The 22,424-nt window shown below is 36.8% G+C and overlaps 1 long non-coding RNA gene across 1 annotated transcript; it reads right to left on the reverse strand.

The window, feature by feature from the left end:
- Positions 1-1,494: 1,494 nt before the first annotated feature.
- Positions 1,495-18,509, reverse strand: LOC306651417. Its single transcript, XR_013761144.1, has 2 exons — positions 10,401-18,509; positions 1,495-10,369 (listed from the first exon to the last, which is right to left on the reverse strand). It is a non-coding gene; the product is annotated as an uncharacterized lncRNA (long non-coding RNA).
- Positions 18,510-22,424: the final 3,915 nt, after the last annotated feature.

Raw genomic sequence — 22,424 nt, forward strand, 5'->3', positions numbered from 1 at the left:
TTGAAATATTTGCAAAGTTGGTACTTAAGAGGGTTAAAATGAAAATACTGAGTATAACTGAGCTGTGAAAAATAACATGCTCTTAAAATGATGGAAACCATTGCCATCATTCAGAAACTTACCTTGTGACCCTTCTCAGATAATTCTTTCCTTCATCTTTAAAAGATACTTTTTTCCCCTCTAATTTCTATAGATTGGTCTTATCTGTTAGGACATCAAATAATGCAGTCAATCATAACATGAGGCATTGTAAAGCTTTCAGGAAAGTATTTTAAGAATTAGACATATCCCAGTTTTTATTGATAAGAATGAGTTTTAAGTAGTTTATTGATAGAGACCTGGGCTTTTCTAGTTTTGGGGCTATCAGGAATACTTTTTCAGTACTGGGAGTTGAACCCAGGGGTACTTGACTATTGAGCTACATCCTCAGCCCCTTTATATCTTGAGGCAGGGTTCCCTAAATTGCTCAGCCTGTACTTGAATGTCTCCTTCCTCAACTTCTTGAGTAGCTAGGATTACAGGCATGTACTGTCATGGCTGGCCACATTTATTTAAGGGATGGGGATTGGATCCAGGGTTGCTTTACCACTGAGCTACATCCCCAGCCCTTTAATTTTTTTTTTTTTTGTTTTGTTCTGTTTTGTTTTGTTTTGTTTTGAGATGGTCTTGTGAAACCGGGGCCTTGCTAAATGGCTGAGGCTGATCTCAAACTTGGGATCTTTCTTCCCCAGCCTCCTGAGTGACTGGGATTACAGGCACCTAGCCTGGCTGTATTTTTAAAATACAATAAGTAAAAAGCTATATACAGCAAAATAATTATGGCAAAATATACATATCTGAAGTGTGCAGTTGGATCAGTCTTGAATCTTAGATGGAAATATAACACACCTCTTAACTCCCAAAAAGTTGCTGTGTGTCCCTTCCAGGTCAGTAGAACACCCCCAACCCCAGAGAAGCAACACTGACCTGGTTTCTATTATAGGATAATCTTGCATATTTTAATATTTCAACATTTTCCTCTAGCTGTTTTCAGCATGTTTCTGAGACTTGTTCATGTGGTTGCATGTATGTGTAGGTTTTTGTTTTCTGTTTTTGCTGTGCTGGGGTTTGAATCCAGGACTTTGTGCATGCTGGGCAGGTGCCCTACCACTGGGCTATACCCCCAGCAGTTTTTTATTGTTGAGTAGAATTCCAGTGTATGAAATATACATTTATTCTATTGATTGATATTTGGACTGTTTTTTGACTATTAATAGTGCTATGACTATTCTTGTATGTCTTGGATGTATATTTTCATTTCTTCTGAATAAACATCTTGAAGTTAAATTGATGGGATGATAGAATAGACAATAATGTTGAATTTTAAGAAATTGCCAAATAGTTTCTGAAAAGTGGTTGTGCCATTTTATGCCCTCATTTGCAATTTATGAGAATTTTGGTTGTTCCACAATAACCTTTCCATCATTTGCTGTGATGCTGATCACTTTTTTAAAAAAATAAACTGTTGAGGTAATTTTTTAAATTATCAGAAAAGTTGTAAAGACAGTAGATGCTTTACAATTTTCCATATATGCTTTACAATTTCCCCTGAGTTTACTTTTTTTAACCCCCAATTTTAATATGTTCTATGAATAGTATATTTGTCAGAACTAAGGAGTGTAACATCAGTACATTACTGTTAACTCTACTTTTCGATTCCATGTTTTCTATTTCTGTTCTGGGATCCAATCCATTATCTCCCATTGCATCTTACCCTGGGCAATTTCATACTATTAAGACATTTGTATATTTTTCATAAAGTGTCTCAGTGTTTTGTCCATTTAAAAAGTTGGATTATGGATTGCCTGTTTTTTTTTTATGTAGAAATTTTTAACATATTCCGAATACAAATTGTCAGATACATATGTTGTGAATATCTCCGGTTTTGTCTTGCCTGTTGTTATTTTTCTTGCACAAATGAAATCTAAATTAAATTTTAGTGGTTCCTGTTTCCTGTGGCCTATCAGGGCTGCCTACATCATGGTCATGAAGATTTCTTCTAGAAATTTTGTAGTTTTAGCTTTTATGCTAAAGCTCCAGTACATTTTGAATTCATTTTTAATGGTGTGAAATAGGAATTGAAATTCATTTTTTCACCTATACTTACTGTTATCCATTTATTCTAGCATCTTTTGTTGAAAACACTACCCTTCCATTGAATTACCTCAGTATCTTAGTAGGTCCTATACAAACCTGTGTTCACTGCTGGACTTAAGAATTGATCAGTACTCTTTATCTTGATTACTGTAGTTTCATAATAAACTCTAAAGTCAATTTTTAGTTTCTTCTTGGCAGATTATTTTTCCCCTTCAAAGTTGTTATTGCTGCTTTCTTTTTGACTTCAAACTTCTTGTCAGGGCCTTTCAAATGACTGGAAATTTTTTGCTCTGCTCCTGATTATAGAATAGAATTAACATGTTTGGAATCTCTGAGGGCTTTTTAACATTGAGCTTCACTGAGTGCAGTTTGTTAGACAACTCCTGATGTCAGTTTCTTTAGGTTTTTCCTCTTGGCCTAAACAGATCCCTTAAGGAAGGCTTGGCCAGATCCTTGCCTTGAGGATGTAGGGTGTGTTTACTACCTCAAAGTATAGGGTTGGGGTTTCAGTGACCTGTGTCCCTGCATGTCCAGTATACTCCCTTACCCAGTTGGGTTCCAGTGCTGCCTCATTTCAACCCATTTCCACTATTTTTGGTCTTGCAGTAATCGACTGTACCCTGACTTCCATCTTCATCCTGGATTCACCCTCCTGTCTCTAGGTGTTTCTCTCTTCTATCTTCACTAACTTCAGATTCTAGACCATATATGTCATAACCCTGGGCAAGATCTTAAACTCCCTATACTTGTTTTCTAATATGTAAATGTGGATAATAGCATTTATCTCCAGCTGAGAAGATTAATAGTGCCTGTCATGGTAAATACTGTATAGGCATTTGATTTTATTACTATTCGTCAATTCCTCATGTATATCATCTTTGAGACGGATTGGAGGGGAGAGCCAGCACCTTATGTTAGATGAGCATCTTGTGAAGGACTGAAAGTCCTGACTATAAGCTTGAGTTTCTTTTTTTTTCTCCCAAGTTTAGTCATACTCCATTTTTAAAAAATTATATCGTGATTAGTCCACATAGAGGTTTTCTCATTTAATTTCTCTTTTATCTCTGTTCCCACATACCCCCATTGGCAACCATTTAAATGTATTAAATGTATATCTTTGTCTTATTGAACATATATATGTTTTGCCATGTCGGGGATTGAACCCAAGACTGCACACGTGAGACAAATGTTCTACCCCTGAGCTACATCTCCAACCTTATATTGATGTTTTATGTGTATTGTATTTTTGGTACTGGGGTTCTAACCCAGGGCTGTTTTACCACTGAGCTACATCCCCAGTCCATTTTTACTTTTTATTTTGAGATAAGGTCTCAGTTGCTGAGGCTGGCCTTGAACTTGGAATCCTCCTGTTTCAGCTTCCCAAGTCACTGGGATTACAGGTGTGCTCACTGCACTTCCTCCTATATATGTTTTAATGTATACAAATAGTGTAGTGTATATGTTTCCTGTTTCTTATGAACTGGTTCTCATCACTGTTTCAAGTATTTACTTACAGTGAAAATATGCATCTAGTTCTTTCTAGTTAAGGTATTCATGGTATTTCTCCACCATATTTTCTATATCCACTCTTCCCAGTTTGGTGTGTAACTTTTCTTCCTAAGTTGTGTTTACCTGACTGCCCAGAGCATTGCTGAGATTTGACCCTAGTTATAAGTCTAGTAGTGATTGAGGATGGTTGTGGTGGATCTGGAAAATAGGATCTCCTTTCAAGGAGTTTTCCCAGATAAGGTTATCCCAGGATTCTTAAGCAAAGGAATCATTTCCAGATGTTCTTAGGGCAAGCTGCTTGTTTATTGGTTGGGGATTTGAAATGACTTGAAGGTTCAAGAATCAGTTTCATCTGCATCTTACAGATGTCTCTAAGTTTTAGAGTTCTGTTTCATATCAGCCAATGCTCTAATTTTCACGTGAAACTTGACTAAATTCAGCTATCATTTACAGCTGATTTTTGGCAATACCATCCCTGTGGCTACAAAAAAATGAGCTTTTGTAGAGTTGTCATGGAAGCTCCCTGATTTTCAGACTGTGATTGTGCTGAGGCTTAATGGACCTGAGCTTGTAATTATTTTCTTTGTAAACACTCAAGTGAACTCAAAAGAATTCGATGTTACAGTCATTACTGTTCCAACAGTGAAGGGCAGCAGACACTTGGGCTCTCAAAGCACATACACTTTGTGAACTACAGGGAGATAGCTTGATTGGTTGTGATGCTCCCGCATGCTAGGGATTACTAGCAGTCCATTTCCCATTTGTAAACACTGTGCTCAAGCCCAAAGAATGAACAATCCCCAAAGCCCACTTTTTGGGGTCTATTCTGGGTGCATCTCTCCTGTCTTCTCTGGATATCAATTCAATATCAGTCTGGGATCAATCAGGAGAAATGACACAGTATATTGTAACAAGGAAGATTGGACAAAGAATTGTTTCATGGGTAGGAGTAATGAGTGATTACCTAGTAAGAATTCTAAAGAATATAGGAATAAACCAGGCATAGTGGTGCATGCCTATAATCCCAGCAACTCAGACTGAGATGGGAGGATCACACCTCAAGTTCAGAAGGCAGCCTCGCCAATTTAGTGAGGCCCTAAACAACTTCATGAGACCCTGTATCAAAAAGGGCTGGGGTTGTGACTCAGTGGTTAGGTGTCCCTGGGTTCAATTTCTGGTATCAAAAAGTGTATGTGTATATAAATGAATGCCAGATATAAGAGAATAACAGCATATATAGGTATAAATAATAACATAATCACTGCTCTAGGGCTGAGAGAATACCTAAGGAAGATTCCCCTCACTCCACCCTCTCTCTATCAAAGAATACCCTTCCAGGACTGATAAAGGACCCAAGGAAGTCAGGACCCAAATTAACCTTGTTGGTGGGGCAAGGCTGTGGTTTGTTGAATAGTAGAGACACAGTGGTGCCACAATGGCAGAACTTACTAGGAATCTCTATGGAATGCTTGAGAAGTTACATTGGAAGGTGTCTCACCAGAAGTGTCCAGCTATAACAACTGCCCAAAGGGTTTTCTGGGGAAGCTGCAAGTATGCTAGAGGTTGGAGACACTACCCCCACTGCCCCACTGCAGAAGCACATGCTAGAACCAGGAAGTAAAACCTTCCCCTGCAATAGCTCACCAATAGCATTTAGTGACAAAACCTAACGTCTTGCCAGCTGGCAAAGGGCCCAGATTTCATTTCTACGGAGCCAGGAAAAGGTGAATTTAGAGTTGATAGACAATAAATCAACTGGTATAAAGGCTAATATCCTCAAACTCAAACTGAATTAGGAAATGTTTCCTATTTTTTTTCCTATGATTTTTTTTTTAAACCAGGGATTGAACCCAGTGGTGCTTAATGAGTGAGCCATATCTTTAGCCCCCCCCTTTTTTAGCTTACTTTTTAATATGTTCTAATTGTTTTTAATATGTTCTATACATGGCAGTAGAATGCATTTTAACACATTGTATACAAACAGCACAACTCCCAGGCCTCTTTATGTTTTATTTAGAGACAGGGTCTTGCTGAGTTGCTTTAGAACTTTGCTAAATTGCTGAGGCTGGCTTTGAACTCAAGATCCTGCCTCAGCCTCCCGAGCCACTGGAATTTCAGGCATGCACCGCCATTCCCAGTTATTTTTTCCTGCGAGTTTAAGGCTGGTATTTTCTTTCCTTAAGTGTCAGATAGAATTCACTAACGAAATCCACTAGGCCTGCAGTTTTCATTGTGGGGAGATATTTTTATGTTGCAAATTTAATTTGAGTAGATAGGGGTCTCTTCAGATTTTCTAATTCCTTCTGTGTCTCCTATAGGCAAGATTCCAACATGGCCCCCACAAGTTTCCTTCCTTTGTTCTCAAGACTGTTGGTATGATTTGTCACACACCCATGATTGTGTTATGTTACTTGGTAAAAGGGAATTTGAAGATAAAGGTTACCAATTAATTTGAGTCACTCAAAAGAGATTATCTGGTGCTATGACTTGAATGTTTGTGTCTCCTTCAGAATTAAAATTTAATCCCTAAACCACCATTTTAAGAGGCAGGACCTCTGACAGCCTTAAAGCCAGAAATGCTTCATCTACTGTAAAAGGAAAAACAAAGAATGTAAATGTACAAAGCCAGGTGTGGTGGCACACACCTATAACATCAGCAATTTGGGAAGCTGAGGCAGGGGGATCACAAGTTCAAGGCCAGCCTGGACAATTTGCTGAGACCCTGTCTCAAAACAAAAAATGAAAAGGACTGGGGATATAGCTCAGTAGTAGAGTACCCCTGGGTTCAATCCCCAGTGCTGTGTGCATGTGCATACACATAGAATGTGGGTGTGCAAGTAGAGATGTTGGCAGATTTGATTGTGGGACAATAAGGAAAAATTTTAATTTTTATTTACTGTCTACATGACAGAGTGTATTGTGACAGACATACATGGAGTATAACTTAATTAGGATCCCATTCTTGTGGTTGTACATGATATGGAGTTTACTGGTCGTGTGTTCATGTACTACTGGTTTTTAGTTACATAGTTAGCTGAGAGAGAGCAGGACTGAGAGATTGAGATCTGAGGGAGAGTTAGTAAAAGTCATTTTGAAAAGTTACAAACTGAACTAACTAGAGAAGTATTTGGTACTGCTGAATCCCACTTGATATTTGTATCATAAGTTTATAGAGAAACCAATCAGCATGCTTGTATATTTTCCTCCAGCAACACCACTGCTTGAGTGCAGAAATAGATCCCACAAAGGAAGTGTTCAATGAGGAAGAAGTAAGTCCCCAAAGATAAGCTGATGAACCAAGAAAAAGCAGGGTGGACATGGGACAGTAAAATCAACAATAATGAATATTCACTATACTACATCATCCACTTACCACCCATTTCCTTGTTCTCCTTTACAACAAAACTTGCTGTCTCTAGTTCCTCTTCTCACGTTCTCTTTAATCCACTCCATTCACACATTCACTCATCACTCCACTGAAACTGCTCTCATCAAGGTCACCTGTGACCTAAACATGGCTAAATCAGCCCTAATCTTCACTTGACCCTTAGCAGCATTTTACTCCATTGATCACTTCTTACTAATAGAATTTCTTCATTTGGATTTCAGGATACTACACTTTCTTAGTTTTTCTTTCACCTTATTGGTTAATCTCTTATAGATCCTCCTCCCTAACCACAAGCCATAGGGGGCCACAAACCATAGGAGTGCTCCCAAGGCACAGTTCTTAGTTTTAGTGATCTCGTCTAGTTTCTAGGCTTTATATACCATCCATGTACCTATAACTCCCTTATCAACTATCTGTCTCAGACCTCTTCCCTAACTCCAGATTCAATATTCTGACATTGAATATGTACATTTCAAGGGCAAAGGGTCCAAAACTTTTTTGGGGGTAGTACTGGGTATTGAACATTGTATTGCTCTATCACCCAGCTACATCCCCAGCCTTTCTTTGTGGGGAGCGGTACTAGGGATTGAACCCAAGATCATTTTACCACTGGACCATATCCCCAGCCCTTTTTTTTTAATTTTAAGACAGGGCCTCACTGTTGCTTAGGGCTTTGCTATGTTGCTGAGACTGGCCTTGAGCTTGGGATCCTCCTGCCTCAGCCTCTCCCAGGTCACTGGGATTACAGGCATACACTACCGCACTTAGCATGGGTCCAAAACTTTTTTTTTCCCTTAAACTCTTAAAGTGTTGGCAAAAACCTTTAGGGATCGTAATTGACTCATCTTTCTTACATATTACATCTAATTTGACAGGAAATATTTTGTGATCCTCAAAAATATATCTCGAATTCTACCACTTCTATTTCCATTGCTACCCTCATAGTTAGAGCCACTATCATTTCTTACCTACTCTATTTCAACATTCTTCTGACTGATCTTTTTCTTGTACCCCACCCATATTTATTTTGAAAGCAATAACCAACCTAAAGTGGTCCTTAAAAATATATGATCTTATCACTTCTTTGCTCAAAAGTTTACAATTACTCCCCATTTCATTCAGAATAAAAGCCAGCATCTTTACAATAACCTCAGGGTCCTTAATAATCTAGAACATCTGCTGTTATCCCCTGTTCTGCTTACTGACTTCAGTACAGCCATTCTAGTTTTCTCAGTGTTCCTTGACTACTCAGGAACTCTCTTGCCCTACAGGTTTTGCTCTGGCTATCCTCTCTGCTTGAATCGGTCTTCTTCCCAGATATCCATTTGACAACTTTCTTGCCTCCAACTCTGCTCAAGTCTTACCTCAACGAGGCCTACATTAACTGTCCTATTTAATACTGCAATCTGTCTGTTCCCTCTTACAGCATGCCCAGCATGCCTGAAACTCCCATCACCCTACTCTAGTTATTTTACCCTATAACTCTTACCATATTTTTATGTAATATTTGCTGTGGTTTAGACAGTTTGAGTTTGCCCCCCAAGAGTTCATGTGTGGGAACTTGGTCCTCAGTGTGGTGGTATTGGGAGATGGTGTAGCAACTTTGAGAGGTAGGGTCTGGTTAGAAGTAATTACGTCATTGGGGACACTGCTTGGAAGGAATCGATGTAATTCTTGTGGGACCCTGGTTCTTTCACATGAGAGAGTTATAAAAGAACAAGGCTGTGTTGTCTCATTTATTTTTTGGCTTCTTGTCACTCCATGTCATCTCTTGTGTGTGCTTCCACTATGATACTACGTGTTTTGAGGCCCACACCAGAGTTACCAACATGCTGCTTGGACTTTCAGTCTCCCGACCTGTGAGTGAAATAAATTCTTTTCTTTATGCATTACCCAGTCTTGGATATTTTGTTAAAGCAATGAAAAATGGACCAATACACTGTATAATTTACCTATTTTTATATCCAGCTTGTTTTCTTCCTTGGTTAGTTAGTACATAATCTCTATGAGGTCAGTGATCTGTTTTCTTTACTGATGTATCCCCAAAGCCTAAAATGGTGCCTAGTGCACAGTAGAAGTTAAATATGTGTTGAATGAATGCATACACTTTACTCTCCATACCTATTCTTTCAGAAATATCTCTACCTAATAGTTTTACATTCCCAAATGTACTGCTCTGTTTCCACCCCAAAGAAAGATAAACCCATATTTTGTGATTAATTACATTCAGCTCCAAGGGCAGAATCTCTGGGATCTTACCACCAAATGCTCCAACACATGGAGTAAACTTGTTAAATTTATCCCCAACATTATACTTACAATTTTAGGAAAAGAGAAAACCAGAGTATGATAATAGCAAGGGAAAGAATTCAAGTGGAGTCCACAATCCTTGCTTAGTTAACTAGTTACAAGGCCACAATTGGTATTTATAATGATTTTTCTAAATAAATTCATTTTATATTCATTTTTAATTCAGTGAATGGTGGTACTTTACTTGTTAGTGTAACAAAACTTCATTCCTTAGGGCTCTAAGCCTCTGGTGAGTCTACCTGTGTGTTGTCACAGTAATCTTCCTTTATTTCTGAGGTGCTGGGGTTGGACCCAGGCCCTAACACATGCTAAGTACTCACAGTACAACTGAGCTATACCCCAGCCCATTCCTTTTTAACTTTAAAAAAAAATTCTTAAAAATTGAAGTGGAAAAGTAGACAAAGCAACTTCTGCTTTTAGCAAGGTGGAGTAATTGGTACTGTACCTGCTTTCCCATCATAAATGATAACAGAACTGAACAAACTATAATGAGGCAACTCTTTTCAGGTATTGCACATAAGTGTTCTAAGTGAACAATCCCTGAGAAAGGAGAACCACGTGAGAGTAGGCCTGTGTTCACCCTAGTTCCCTGCCTGAGCACAGGGAGGTACAGTCCAAGCACAGCATAGTGTTCTTACCAGACAGAAGGGCAGAGCTCAGAATTTGGGTTTCAGAGATGATACACAGGACCCCCCAGATGTCAGTGTAAGGTTTCCTCTTGGGTCATTTGTTGAGGGCTAGACTGCATATGCACAGTGAGACATTATCTGTGCAACCTATAAGAAATCAGCAGTGGGGTTGAGAGAAGAATGGAGATACTAGAGGTGGCACAGTGCTGGAAGATGATGGAATTCTAACTTAACCAGAGTGGAGAGAACATTTAATACCCCAAGTCATTCTGTTGACATCTTAGGGAGAAAGAACCACTCCACTCCCTAGAGTAAGGACTACCCTATATCTGCCTGACAAAGCCTACATTTACCTCACCTGGATCAAGGATCAAGTAAATTAATTGCCTCTCGGAAACTCAATCCTCTTCAAGAGATGCATCGTAAACCAGCTTCCTCATAATGTCTCACCCATAGTGTGCAACATAGAATAAAACAAATTACTAAACAAAAAATGCTAATCCCAGCTACCCTGGAGGTTGAGGCAGGCTGCAAGTTTGAGGTTAGCGTAGGCAATTTAGCAAGGGCCTGTCTCAAAAGGGCTGGAATTGTAGTTCAGTGATCAAGTGCTTGACTAGCATGTGGGAGGGCCTGGGTTCAACCCCCAGTACTGCAAATGAATAAATAAATAAAATAAAGATAATATATGCCATGAAGCAGGAAAACATGACCTATATTCAAGAAAGAAAAGCAGCAGCTTCCCATGTTTTGTTTACTTATCTTCCTGTTCCTTCCCACCTTCATTTCTATTCCCTTCTCATCTTCCTTTACTTACCTTCCTGTTTTTGCCCATTTCCTTTTTTTGCTCCTTTCTGTTCTCTTTCCATCTTCCCCCCATCCTTTTCTTCCATTACCATTTTTCTTTCTCATATTACCATTATTTCCTATATTCCTTTCCCTTCTCATTTTCCCATCCTTTCCCTTGTTCCCTTCATTTCCCTCATTTTTCATAGTTTTTTTTTACCTTCCCTTTCCTGTGTGGATAAGGCCGGCAGTGGATCATCATTGGACTCTGAAAAAGGGGAGACATACATAAAGAGCATGCATGATCACCAGATTTCAAGATTGTTGGGGATGGAAAGGAAGGTCAGGAAGTGACAAGATGAGATAACTGGTATGGTTGCTATTGTCACCTTTGAGCATTTCTGGATTGATAGAGGACATTTTGGGAGAGGTATCCAAAACAATACTCCAAGATAATCTTATTTAAAGTAGTCCATTAGCAACTTTAATTTCTCTGTTGTGTAATATATATTTGTAGGTCCCAGGGATTAAGACATGGACATCTTTGGGTGGCCATGATGCTACCTGCCACACAGTGTATTTACTCTGTAATGGAAGCAAACTTGAAATCAATAGCAGACATGCAAGAGGAAAATCACTTACTGCTAAATAATAGATGGGTCGGAGAAAGTCTCAAGATTTTAAAAATAGTTTAGTTGAATGAAAATGGAAATTATAGCATCTCAAAAATAGTGGGACCCATAGGCAAATATTTTGTGCATACCAGTTTTATTGAACTATCACTTACCATTTAAGGTGTATGATTCAGTTGCTTTTAGTTTATTTAGAAAGTTGTGCTACCATCATCACTATTTTATTTGGGATACTTTCACCACCCCAAAAAGAAAACCCATACTTATTCATAGTCACTTTCCATGGATTTGCCTATTCTATACTTGCATATAAATTGAATCATATATTATGTAGCCTTTTGGGATTGATTTCTTTCATTTAACATGTTTTCAAAGAATCTATCCATACTGTAGGTGTATACCAGCACTTCATAGATTTTTTTAATAATAATATTCCCTTGAGTGGATATATCAATTTATGTTTATTATCCATCTATTGATGGACTTTTGGGTAGGATCACTTTTGACTATCACACATTTTAGCACTGCAGCTGAAAGGGAAAACCAGGTGGTTGGGCTACCCCAGGTGTATCTGTGAGGGTATTTTCAGATGAGATGGGCATTTGAGTTGGGCTTATGGGGAAGTTCTGCCTTCAGTTTGAGTGGGTACCTTCCAATCAGTTGGAGTCCAAAATGGAACAAAAAAGTGGAAGAAGGGCAAATTTTTGCTCTCTTAGGGCTGGGATGCAGCCTTCTCCTGCCCTTGAATGTCAGAACTCTAGGTTCTCTGGCCTTTGGGCTTCAGAATTCACATCAGCAGCTTCTTTGGCTCTTGGGCCTTAGGCACTGCACCCAGAGTTACATCATCAGTTTTGAGACTTTCAGACTTGAACTGTTCTATGCTACAGGCTTCCCTGGTTCTCCAGCTTGCAAATGGTCTATTGTATGACTTCTCCATAACTCAGTGAGACAGTTCCTCTAATAATTATTTTCTCTCTTGCTCTCTTTACACACACACACACACACACATTTATATACATACACATTTATTTATATGTTTATAATATGTATATTCTGGAGAACACTGATTAGAACAGATTTTGAGTTTTATTTCAGTAATGCAACACTGGTTCACTATTCAAAGAACAATTAAAGTGTTCCACCATATCAATAGACTAAGGAAGAAAATAATACTATCAGTCAATTATTGCAGAAAGTATATGAAAGCTTATTGTAAAATTTGTTTAGGAAGGCACAGGACCTAAATACATAAAACAAACTTGGAAAACAAGTGGGAGGAATGACTCTACTTGATAGTAAAGTTTAATACATAATTATGGTAATCAAGACAATGCTGTATAACCAATTAGAACAAATACAAAATTGCTATAAAAATAAAATAAGGGGTGGGGTTGTGGCTCAGTGCTAAAGGACCTGCTTAGCATGTGTGAGGCACTGTTCGATCCTGAGTACCACATAAATAAATAAAGTAAAGGTATTGTGTCCACCTACAACTAAAAAGCAATAAAATAATATTGAATATTTTAAAAAAGACAATGTGACATTAGTAGAGGGATAGCTGCAGAGATCAATGGAACAGAATAGAGAACTCAGAAATAGACCCACTTAAATGATTTTTTGGCAATGGCAAAGTAATTCAATGGAGGAAGAATAGCCTTTTCAACAAAAGGTGCTGGAACAATTGGATCAGTCAATTATTGCAGAAATTATATGAAAGCTTATTGTAAAATTTGTTTAGGAAGGCACAGGACCTATATACATAAAACAAATTTGGAAAAAAAGTGGGAGGAATGACTACTTGATAGTAAAGTTTTATCAAAGGATAAAACTAACATCAATCTATAAAGTTCATGCCTTACACAAAATTCCAAATAGGTCTCATATTTAAATACAGAATGTAAACTATAGGATTTTTAGAAGAAAAATGTGACAAAATTTTTGAGACTTAAGGCTAGATGAAGTGTTTTTTGATTTAACACCAAAGCATAATCTCCAGAGGAAAGAAATGCATAAATTGGACCTCATCAAAATAAAGTTTTTGTTCTGCAAAAGACCCTTAAGAGGAAAAAAAGGCAAGCTTAAGGCTGGGAGGAAATATTTGCAAACCCCACATATCTGACAAAGTCTTCACATCTAGAATATATAAACAACCCTCAAAATTTAATAGTAAAAAATAAACCACCCAATTAGAAATTGATCAAAAGATAAACAGATGACAAGTAAGCACATAAGAAGGCCAACATCATTAAGCATTAGAGAAATGAAAATCTTAAATGCAGTAGTATATCACTATACATCTATCAGGTTAACTAAAATTTTAAAAGTTACAGATAATACCATGTATAAGCAGTCAGGAATTATTCTGTTAGTTTCCTTAAAAACTATACTTAAATTTACCATATAATGCAACAAGTACACTCTTGGCCACTTATTTCAGAGAAGTGAAAACTTTTGTTCATGGAAAATTTGTATATGAACATTTAAAACAGCTTTATTCATAATAGCCCAAACTATAAACAACCCAAATGTGTTTCCATGTGTGAATGGTTGAAAATATACCATACCCATACCATGGAATGCTATAGAACAATAAAGAATGAACTATTGATAACCATACCTGCCTAGGAAAATCTTCAGTGAAAGATTTTTCAGTGAAAGTAAGTGAAAAATGTCAGCCTCAGAATTTTACTTAATGTATGATTCTGTTTAAATAAAATTTTCAAAATGACAAAATAATAGGCATGGCAAACAGATTACTGGTTACCAAAAGTTAGGAATCAGGGCAAAGAAGAGCTGAATGTGGCTATAATGAGACTGTATGAAAGTGCTTTGTGATAATGGAACAATTCATTTGGATTTTGATGATGATTCCATGAATCTACATGTGATTAAAACATGTGGATTAGCATTCGGCTTCCCAGTAGAAACAGTTGAGGCCACAAAGTGGAATGATATACTCAAAGTATATTTTCAGGGCTGAGATGTAGCTCAGTGGTAAAGTGCTTGTCTAGTGTATGAGAGGCCCAGGGTTCAGTCCCTAGTACTGGGGGGTAAATGATATCCCATGCAGACTTTTTTGGTTATACTTATATCAGGTAAAGTAGACTTTAAGACAAAAAATGTGGGGCTGAGGATATCACTTAGTTGGTAGAGTGTTTGCCTTGCATGCACAAAGCCCTGGGTTCAATCCCCAGCACCACACACACACACAAAAAAAAAAAAAGACAAAAAATGTTACTAGGGATAAAGAAGGGTATTCTATAATGATTAAATGTCAGTTCATTTAGGAACATATAATTTTAAACATGCATACATACAACAACAGAGTCCCCAAATACAAAAAGAAAAACTGACAGAATTGAAAAGAGAAATAAAAATGTACTTGTTCATGACTTCCTTATTACTCTTAATAATGAATACCAAAGATACCAAGGACTTGATTATGCACTGTCAGCCAACTTGATCTAACATCCGTGGATCAGTCCACCCAACAATAGCAGAACAGACATTCTTCTCAAATGTACATGAAACATTATCAAGAACTGACCATATGCTAAGCCATAAATTTCATTGCAGAGCATACAAAGTATGTTTTCCAGTTACATGGAAATTACATCAGAAATCAGCAAAAGAAACTCTTGGGAACTCACAAGTATTTGGAAATCAACCACTTCTAAATAACCTATGGGTCAAAGAAGAAATCACAAGAGAAATTAATATTTTTAGGTGACAGAAAACAAAAACAAGATAATGAAATTTGGGGATGCAGCTAAAGTAGTGTTTAGAGGGGCATTTATAGTAAAAAATATCTAAATTAAAAAAGACAAGAAGGATCTGAAATCAGTGACCTAAGGTTTGACCTTAGAAAAGTAGAAAAAGAAGAGCAAACTAAATCCAAAATAATAAAGATTAGAGTGAAAATCAAACAAATAGAAAATGGAAGAACAGTAGAGAAAACTCAATAGAGCCAAAAGTTGGCTCCTTACGAAGTTTAAAATATATGATTTAAATTTAGCTAGATCAAGAAAAATATCAAAGAGAAGATGAATATTACTAAAGGTAAGAATAAATGAGGAGATATTGCTATTGACTTTATAGAAATTAAAAGGGTTGTGAGGGAATTTTATAAATGACTTTATGTGAATAAATTAGACAAAAGGGACAAATTCCTAGAAAACTGCACAAAGAAACTTTAAAAAATCTTAATAGATCATAGCAAGTAAAGAAATTGGGTTTTGAATTTAAAAATCTCACAAAAAGAAGCCTAAGCCCATAGAGCTTTACTGGTAAACTTTCAAACATTTAGAGAATAAGACTGATCCATTACAAACTCTTCCAGTAAATGAAGGAATGAAGGAAGAGAAAAGAGCATTTCCCAGCTTATTCTTTTTGTATTGGACATTAAGTGCAGGGGCACTCTCACTGAGTTACATCCTCAGTCCTTTCTGTTTTGACAGGATCTCACTAAGGTGCTGAGTCTGGTCTTGAACTTCTGATCCTTCTGCTTCAGCATCCCATATTGCTGAGATTACAGGTGTGTGCCACAGCTGTGTACCCAGCTCCTAGCTCATTCAATGAGGCAAGTCTTATCCTGTTACCAAAGCCAGAGAAAAGTGTCACACACACACACACAATTACAGCTCAGTATCAGGAATAGAGATACAAAATTTCTCAACAAAGTATTAGCAAACTAAATCTTGTGACATAGAAAGGAGTATAAACCATGACCAAGTGAGATTTATCTCATGGTTCAATATCCAAAAGATGAATTAACATTATATACCATATTAATGAAGAACAAAATCCATCCACATATTGTCTTAATAAATGCAGAAAAACCATTTCACAAAATCTTACACTCATTATGGGGCAGTTTTTACATCCTCAACAATCTACAGGTAATTCACACTTAATAATAAAAGACTGAATTCTCTTTAGAACAGGAAAAAGACAAGAATATCTACTCTCATCTCAATATTCTAGTGAAGGTTCTATCCAATGGAATGAGGCAAGATGAAGACATAAAATTCATCCAGATTAGAAAAGAAGAAGTAAAGATATCTCTATTCAAAGATGATATGATCCTGCACACAGAAAATTCTAAGATACACAAAAACTACTAGAATTAATACACAATTTCAGTAAAGTCACAGTAAGTCAATCAAAAAATAAAATAAATTTAAGTTCAAAACCAAGTGTATTTCTATATACTAGCAGTGAATAATACTGAAGTGAAATTAAGAAAGCAATATTATAATAAGAATAAAATACTTCAAAGTAAATTTAACAAAATAAGTGTTAAAAGTGTGCACTAAAAACTACAAAACAGTGCTGAAAAGGGCTGGAGATATATGGCTCAGTGGTAGAGTATTGCCTAGCATGTGGAAGACCCTGGATTCAGTCCACAGCACTATCAAGAAATTGCTGGAAGAAATTAAAGAAGACTTAAATAATTGGAGAGAAATTCCATGTTCCTTGGATTAGAATTCTCAGTATTATTAAGATGGCAATTCTCCCAGATCGATGATGCAGTGCCAACCCTAAGAAGATATCAGTGGATATTTTTGCAGAAATTGACAATCTAATTTTAAAGTTTATATTAAAATGCAAAAGACAAAAGAATTTTGAGAAAGAAGGATAAATTTGGAGGTTTTAGATTTCCCATTTTTATAACTCACTAAAAGCTACAGTAATTTAAATATATGGTACTGATACTAGGATACATGTGTAGATCAATGGAAGAGAATTGAGAGTTCAGACACAAATCCTTACATTTATAGTAATTTGATTTTCAACAAGAATACCAATGCAATTCAATATGGAAAGAACAGTCTGTTCAACAATGGTGCTCAGACAATTGGATATCCACATGTAAAACAAAACAAAACATAAATTCATATCCTTCCCTTACCAAATAAAAATCACCTCAAAATGGATCTGAACCTACAAATGTTACCTGAAACTATCAAACTTTTAGAATACATCAGGAGAAAATCTTCATGACCTTGGATCAGGTAAAAAAATTCTTAGATGATACATCAAAAACAATAGAAAAAATGGACAAATTATACTTCATAAATATGAAAAACTCTTGTGTTTCAAAATAATAAAGGAAATGAGATAAGACACTGAAAGAAAATATTTAGGAGTCATATATATAATAAAGGACTTACATTCATAAAATAAAAAGAACTATTTTAAAATAATAACATTACCCAATTTAAAAATAAGCAAAGGACTTGAGACATTTAACCAAAAAAGATATAAAATGACTAAATAAGCACATGAAAAAATGTTTAGTATTACTCATTAGGGGAGTACAAATAAAATCCACTTTCCAGTATGCCTATGATAAGGACAGATAATAACAAGTTATAGCAAAAATGTGGAGAAATTAGAACCTACATACATTACTGATGGAAATATAGTATGGTACAGGTTCTGAAAAGGTTTAAGAGTTCCTCAAAAACTTCAACATAGAGTTACTAGATAACCCAGAAATTCCATTCCTAGTTATAAACTAAAGATAAATGAAAATATACATTCACAAGTGGATTTATAGACAGTTACTACAGTTGGATTTGTAATGTCCTGCAAAAGAACATGTTAAAGACTTGGTCCGCATCCTCTGGTGCTACTGGGAAGTGGTGGAACACTTATGTGATGAGACCTAGTGGAAGGTCTTCTGGTTATTGAGGACATATCTTTGAAGAGGATATTTGGACCCTAGCTCTTTTATCTTCCTCTTCCTCTTTTGTGGCCTGGCCATGAGGTGAATGGCTTTTCCAAATGCTGCAGCCATGATGTGATGCTTTGCCACAGGCCCCAAAGCAATGGGGCCAACCAATCATGGACTATAACCTCCAAAACTGTAAGCCAAACAAACCTCTTCTTGTTATAAGTTGATCATCTCAGATACTTGCTATAGTAATGGAAAGCTAATGCACAGGTATTTACATAAGCTTTATTTATAATATCCAACATTTAGAAATGATTCATCAACCTGGGCATGGTGGCACATACCCATAATCCCAGTGACTTGGGAGGCTGAGGCAGGAGGATCTCAAGTTTGAGATCAGCCTCAGGAACTTAGTGAGGCCCTAAGCAACTTAGTGAGACCCTGTCTGGGGATTTGGCTCAGTAGTGAAGTACTCCTGGGTTCAATCCCTGGTATCAAAAAAAAAAAAGATTTATCAACTGGTGAAAGAATGAATAAAATGTAGTTATTCATTCAGTGGAATACAATTTATCAATAAAATGAACAAACTACTTACATGCTACAACATACATAAATTTCAAAAACATTCAGAAACCTGATGCAAAAAATACATACTCATTATGTAATTTATATAAAATATCTAGAAAAGACAAATCTATATAAATAGAAGATAGATTTGTTGTTGCCTAGGCTTGCAGGAATGAAGATTAATTGTATATGGACAAAGGGATATCCTCAGGTTGATGGAAAATTTGTAGTGGATTGTGGTGATGGTCGTACAGTCCTGCAAATTTACTAAAATTATAGATTTTGACAATTACAACAGTGAATTTTGCATGTGAAAATTATAGCTCAATAAATCTATTTTTGAACACAGCTAGTGAACATGAAAATATGATCAATTCATAAGTTATTATGGAAATGTAGATTAAAACCATAATAATTTAATTTCCTTTGGATATATACCCAGAAGTGGGATTGCTGGACTATATAGTACTATTTTTGTTTGTTTGTTTTTCTGTGCTGGGGATCAGGTAATGCCAGGTAAACTCTCTATAACTGAGCCAGTTCTCCAGCCCTCTGTAGTAGTTTTATTTTTTATTTTTTTAGGAACTTCATACTATTTTCCATAATGCTGTACTAATTTACATTCCCACCAACAGTGTAGAAGTGTTCCCCTTTCTCCATGTCCTGATCAGAATTTGTTATTTTTTTGGACAATAACCATTCTAACTGGTGTGAAATGATATCTCACTGTGGTTTTTATTTGCATTTACCTGATGGTTAGTTGTGTTGAGCATTTTTTCATATATCTGTGGGCCATTTGTATGTATTCTTTTAGGAAATATCTATTCAGATCTTTAGCTCCTTTTTAAATCAATTTTTTTTTGCCATTGGCTTGATTTTCTTATAAATTCTGGATACTAACCCTTTGTCAGATGTATAGTTTGCAAATATTTTCTTCCATGTAGATTGTCTCTTCATTCTGTTGATTGTTTCCTTTGCTATGTAGAAACTTTTAAATTTGTTGTAATCCCATTTGCCTATTTGGGGGTTTGTTTCTTGTGCCTTTGGTGTCATATCCAAAAAATAATAAATCTGTGCCCATTCCAATGTCTTGAAGCACTTCTGGTTCCTCCTTGTAGTTTCACAGTTTCAGGTCTTACATTGAAGACTTTAATACATTTTGAGTTGATTTTTGTAACTGGTGAGTGATGGGGGTGTCTAGTTTCATTTTTCTGCTTGTGGCTATCTGGTTTTCTCTGCCACCATTTACTGAAGAGAGTGCCTGTTGCCCACTGTGTATTCTTAATACTTTCTCAAAAATCATGTGGCTGTAAATGCATGGGTTTATTTCTGGGCTCTCTTCTCTGTTCCATCGGTCTGGATTTTTTTTTTTTTTTTTTTTTTTTTTTTTGTACTGGGGATTGAACCCAGGGGCACTCAACCACTGAGCCATATCCCCTGCCCTTTTTTGTATTTTATTTAAAGACAGGGTCTTGCTGAGTTGCTTAGGGCCTTGCTAAATTGCTGAAGCTGACTTTGAACTCACAATCCTCCTGTCTCAGCCTCTGAGTTTCTGGGATTACATGCCTGTACCACAAGCTCTGGCCTCCAGAAGTCTGTTTTTATGCAGTACCATACTCTTTTGGTTACTCTTAGCTTCTCAGTATATTTTGAAGTTAGGTAGTGTGATGCCTTCAGCTTTGTTCTTTTTTGCAAAAGGTTGCTTTGGTTATTTGGGATCTTTTGTAGTTTCACACATATTTTAGAGTATTTTTCTTTTTCTTTTCTTTTTGATTTATTTTTATTGTAAACAAATGGGATACATGTTGTTTCTGTTTGTACATGAAGTAAAGGCATACCATTTGTGTAATCAGACATTTTCATAGGGTAATGGTCTTTGATTCATTCTGTTATTTTTTTCCTTCCCCCCACCCCTCCCACCCCTTTAGAGTATTTTTCTATCATTGGAATTTCGACAGATATTGTATTGAATTTGTAGATCACACTAGATAGTATGAATATTCTAACAATATTAATTCTTCTAACCGCAGAGCATGACATATCTTTCAATTTATTTGTACCCTCTTCGATTTCTTTCATAAATGTTTTATAATTTTCATTGGAGAGATCTTCACCTCTGCTATCGTTTGGATGTGTTTTGTACCCCAAGTGTTCATGTATTGGAAGCTTGGTCCCCAGAGTGGCAGTGTTGAGAAATGCATGGTACCTTTAAGAGGTGGAACCTGGTAGGAGGTCCTTATGTCACTGGGAGGGCTGTCCTTGGAAGGGATTAAGGTAGTTGCCCTGGGACCCCACAGTTAGTTCTTGGCAGAGTGAGTTGTTATAAAAGACTTAGCCTGATCCTTAAATCACCCTCAACCTGATCCTTAAATCACCCTCCATCTTGTGTCTGGCCATGTGATCTCTGCCCTCACATACTCTCTCACTATTGTGATGTCATCCATCATGAGACCTTCACTAGAACCAAACCAATGATGGTGCCATGCATGCCTTTGAAACTCTAGAACCTCTTTTCTTTGTAAAATTACCCACCCTCAATATTTTATTATATTAACAAAATGGACTAATATAGTCTCTTTTGTTAAATTTATTCCTAGTTATTTTCTAATCTACTAGACTTTTTTGTCCTTCCTTATTTTCTCTCTCTCTCTCTCTCTCTCTCTCTCTCTCTCTCTCTCTCTCCCCCCCTCTCTTTCTCTTATTTCTTTCTTTTGATGGGACTGGAGGTGCTCTGCCAAAGTCTTGAGACTGAGTTTCTCAGGCTGTTATCAAACTTGGGATCCTCCCGTCTTAGCCTCCCAAATACCTGGGGTTACAGGCGTAAACTATTGCTCCTGGATGAACTCTTTACTACAGGTAGGAGATACAAGATGCAATAAATTGTCATTCATTTTGGAGGGACTGTCCAAGGATTCCCCAGACCCTAGGCCACTGGATACCTAATGACTCATATGACTCATCCTTGAATCTTTGCAGAGTTTCTTTCTAGGGTATGTATGTCATCAGGGTATCCAGAGTATTTCTACTTCTTGTTCATTCATCAGGTCCAGTTAACATGATACCATCAATATAGTGGACCATTGATGTTCTACAAAATACCCCCATGGTTTGGGTCCCTGAGATAATATTATGGAAGATAGAAAGGGAAATAACTTAGACCTGGGGTAAGAGTGTGAATATATCATGGTGTCTGTCCCATGTTCATCAGATTGTTTTCTGAATTTCTTTCCAGACAGGAATAAAAAAATATATTTATCTAAGTCAATGTCCATATACTACCCACCAGAGGTTTAGTATGTTCTGGTAAAGATACCACATCCAACACAGTAGATCTAATTGGGCCTGTTACTGAGTATGTACCAGACTGATGAATGAAGTCGGGATATGATGGGGCCATTACCTAATGTTTTGAGGGTGATGCTAATCTCTATACTGTGATTTTGCTTTGTTTTGTTTTACAGTATCATGTATTCAATCCAGTGCCTTCCTTACACATGCTAGACAAATGTTCTACCACTGAACTACATCCTCAGCCCTTTTAAGCAAGATAAGGCCTCGCTGAGTTTCCCAGACTGGCCTTGAACATGTGATCCTTTTGTCTCGGTCTCCCAAGTAGCTGGGATTACAGACATGCACCACCATGCCCTGCTTGTATTTTTTTCACTATCTTGGTTGTTGGAGGGCTTTTTATGGAGGGATGAGTTTCAGGGGCTCTCTTAATTCAAAAGCTTTTACTCCATAGATCAAGGAACTGAGGTAAAGGTTCTGCCAACTGATAATATATTCATTCA

The sequence above is a fragment of the Sciurus vulgaris genome (genome assembly GCF_902686455.1).
Source record: "Sciurus vulgaris genome assembly, chromosome: X".
NCBI lineage: Eukaryota > Metazoa > Chordata > Mammalia > Rodentia > Sciuridae > Sciurus > Sciurus vulgaris.